The sequence below is a fragment of the Cimex lectularius genome, unplaced genomic scaffold (assembly GCF_000648675.2).
Source record: "Cimex lectularius strain Harlan isolate CLEC.00 unplaced genomic scaffold, Clec_2.1 scaffold147, whole genome shotgun sequence".
Lineage (NCBI taxonomy): Eukaryota > Metazoa > Arthropoda > Insecta > Hemiptera > Cimicidae > Cimex > Cimex lectularius.
The window spans coordinates 97,359-101,686 of record NW_019392851.1 but is presented as its reverse complement, the minus strand read 5'-3'; positions in this window follow the sequence as shown (position 1 = coordinate 101,686).

Sequence of the window (4,328 nt, the reverse complement as noted above, 5' to 3'; positions counted from 1 at the left end):
TGGAATTTTTATGAAACAATTTATGACATTATCTCCTGAAGGAGTCTAACTGAAATGCCAGTGTACTTAAGCCAAAACACTACTGACTTTTTACTCCATTTCTGGAGGTGTCAACAAATTTCTAAATGGTTATTCAGATATCGTGAGATGCGGTCGGGTGTGATGTAGGTTTCAGAAAAACATTTTCTTTATCGTGCCAACGTTTCGATCTTTTATTGAGATCATCTTCGNTAAACATTGTTTGTAAATCCCAGGCCCTGAAGATGATCTCAATAAAAGATCGAAACGTTGGCACGATAAAGAAAATGTTTTTCTGAAACATACATCACACCCGAACGCATGTCACGATATCTGAATAACTATCGATTAACGGTCACTAATCTCTACACAAATTTAAAAAAAACACATTAAATACTTTTCACCATGTACTTAATATTATGATTTTATAATAATTTAACATTTAATTTCGAACCAAAAATACATTCATAGTGATATAAGCACAACGTATTGATTTCTGAACGTTAAAAGTCTATTTCAATTAGGTTTCCATGTTCTTGACGATCTTATGAATTTATTCATTGATTGCCCTTTATCCCAAGGGTAACTTTTTTAAATCGTTTGTTGTTACCATAGCTTTAAAGGAGGTCAAACTTACCAGAACGTAGGATTTTACATTTTTTTAAATTATTTATATTGGTAGCAAATAATTTTTAAGTTTTTATATGAATGAGATATTTTATTTGGGATGTTTGCAACGGTTTTTAATTATGTATCTTCTGACATACGTTCAGGAAGGTTTTTATAATTTTTGTCTTGTATGCAGGATGTTTCTGCCGGGCAGAGTTTCTGAAGCTTAAGACCTGGAGGAACTATTTCCCTCGTCTTGGAAAGTAGAAATGCCTGAAGACTGTTGGAAAAAAGAAATTTCAATTTTATATTATATAATTCCCAAAATAATTTTCCTGTGAATGATAATGAAACCCAAGAAAACCAAGACCCTCACTCCTCCCAACTGACTTGAACTTTACATTTTCACACAAACTGACTATTTTTTCTTTTCTTTGCCGCTTTGAAACTGAACGCAGTTAGCAGAAAGTAGGTTTTTTATATTATTTAAATAATTTCTTTACTTAAAATAGTTTTCAAAACATCGTTTGAGCAGGTTTTAATTTAATCCATATATGTTTAGCGGTCATAATAGACGATATTAACTATTTTAATTAATTATTATTTTTATTTAAATTCTTGGTTTAGATGAAAAAGCTAGTAGCTATTTCTAGCTTTTTCATCTCAACCAAGACCTGAGATAAAAAGAATAATTAATTGAAAGATTTTTAATTTTGTACATATAAAGTTTTTCTAATGAGTTTTTACTCCTATATCATTGCCAAGTCAAGAAAAATTTTATGATAGTAACTTTTTTTTATGTTGGATGAATAAAAATATAGTAGTCGGGCAGAGATCTCCCCTGCCTGAATGTAGTCTGAGGACTCCAAAGATTCTGACGCTGAAGAATTGGAGGCGCAGGAGCATATTTCTCCACGTCTCAGAAACGAAGTTGTTGCCCGAAAAGTGTTGGAAAAAGAACTTTCAAATTTTCATGATATGATTGCCCAATTTGTTTCCTGTGAATGAAAATGATTCAAAACCAGACATCCAAGATGTTCATCCTTCCCAACTGACTTGATTTTTATATTTTTACATAAAATGATTTTTTCTTTATTTTTTCCCTTGTTTTAATTGAAAATAACACTTATTGGTTGTATCTTAAGGGAATGTCAGTAATTATAAACGGATTTTATTATTAAAGGGCCTCTTATGAAATGAAAACGTATGAACATGATTTTTCCAGTTTGACATCTTTTCTTCGTTGGATTTGCCATTCTATACTTAGGGATGTAATTTTAAATTGAATCTCCAGCAAAAAGTGACACTTTAGGAATTTTTAAACATTTTTACTACGATTAAACAGATTAATCTTTATTTTTACAAATATCTCCATAAAAATGATTGTTGTTTATTTTGAGATTTTCACACAAAAGGACTAGTAATATTCTCTCTTATTAGGTGAAAGATCTGAAAACATGATCATTTTATGTTGGATTCTTTTTGTGCCGGACATGAATACATATCTTCAAAGACACAAGCTTAAAATTTAATCTGCAGCAAAATTTTCGGGAGTTTTTTTAAAATTTATTTATTTATTTGTAGCCTATACATATTTGTACATAATACAAATGTGATCACAATGTATATTGTTCACCGCTTGGTCACAGCACTAACACTGATACCAGCGCTGCACCCGGAGGACGCACACCATGAGAAGCCACACAGTACTGGCACACAATTTAATGGATTAAGCGGCAAGGAGGTCTCGGGCCCAACGTCGTTTTAGGCGACGTGGTGGATTCGCAGGATGGGAATATGTGGAGAGGGCTCTATCGGTAGGGTTAGGATGGATCGATAGGTTGGTAAGAAATTTTTGGAATCGGGAATGGATCAGTTCGTGGACAAAAGGAACGTTGAGGTCTTTGTGGATAGTGAGGTCAGAGACGTAAAAAGGAGCTTTGACGATTTGTCTGAGGACTTTTGATTGGAAGGACTGGATACGCTGGATATTGGATGGTTTGACGGAACCCCACAGTTCCACGCCGTATGTCCAAATTGGTCGCAGTAAAGTCTTGTCAGTTTAGAGTTGATGGTCAACCCGAATTTTGGTCCTAGTACTCTGCGTAATTGTCCTAGTCTTCTGTTGAGTTGTTATCTTTTAAGTCTTGTGTGGGGATTCCACGTCAGTCTGATGTCAAGGTATGGTCCTAGGTATTTGACTTGAGTGGAAGTCAGTACCTCTTCAATGAATTCGTCGGTGTATAGTGGAGGGCAAGACTGCTTTTTCTAAGCGAACGTACATTGGATACACTTTACTCCATTTAATCTTGTCCTCCACTTTTTTCACCTACCTTCGATGAGCTCAAGGTGTTCTTGGATATTAGTAGAGGTAGCTTGGGTAGGATTCAAGTTGACAAAATTGCGGTATCGTCCGCGTAGGTGGTTATGATGGTATTGGGGTGAGTAGGTAGGTCAGCACTATAGATAGTATAAAGGATAGGACCAAGGATATTCCCTTGTGGGACACCGGCTTGTATTGGCCTGATTTCAAAGAACTCGTTATCGCACCTCACTCTAAAGGAGCGGTCTGTTAGGTAGGATTTCAGGATAAGGTAATAATGAGTGGGTAGGAAGCGTTTGAGTTTATAAAGTATGCCCGGGGGCCGGGAGTTTTTTAAATATTATTCCTATGTTTAAACACTTATAATCTAGATTTAAAAAAAATCTCCATAAAAAAATTACGATTTCCCCCCCCCAAAATGTAAAGTTTTATTCGTTTATTTTTGTTATAAATTTGGATTATTTATGAGAAGTATTGTTTTAGCAAGTTCTGTAATTGTAAGAAGAAAAAGAACTTAAGAAATTCTTGAGTGTTACTTTATATTATTATTTCATTAGTCAATGTTTTATTCTAAATAAATCTAGAGCAGAATTGATATTTTCCAAAGCTATAAGGAAATTATATTTGATTAATCTAACTTTTTTTTTACAGAAGGACGTAGAATATGGGATGTTTTCGATATCGGAACCTTGATGAGCTTCAAAATCCATTTTTTTACTTTTTGGTTTAGCATTTCTTCGTTTTCCTTATAAAAGGGATGTGAACATGGTTTTTTTCAGTTGTATTTCGGTTCCAGGCAGGCGCAGTTTGAACCGAAAAAATATAGCCAGAATTTTGTTCGTCTGGAACGGGGAATAGTATTTTTTACTTGTTAATGCCCCTGCATGGTCCTTCATCGAGCGTTTTATCTAAAAAGCTCCAGAGCTGGAGATTTATAGGGTAAAGTTGTATATTGAAATTAAACTGTATCGATCTTAAATAAAATTCTTTTGACTTATACATTTTTCGTACAGTTCTTCCTCTCTATAATAAAAACCTGATCAATGGCCTTCGGTTCATAATTAAACCTGGACAAACTATATTTTATTTTACTGGTTAACATAAGAATGTAATTTAATAAAATGTAAAACAGCCAGCCGCCAAAAAGTAACATATTCATCTTTGAGTGATCCAAATTTGAAGGTCCGTTGTGTGACAAGGAAATATATGATGTAAAAATATAACGTCCAAGGATATGCAAAAATTCCTAAACCAGTGTGGATGGTGCTATAATGATGGCCAATCACGGAACTGAAAATAGATGAAATCCCGGCTATGACCATAGCAGTTTGCCGGCAAAAAAATAAAATAAAATAATTAAATAGATGAAATCTTTATT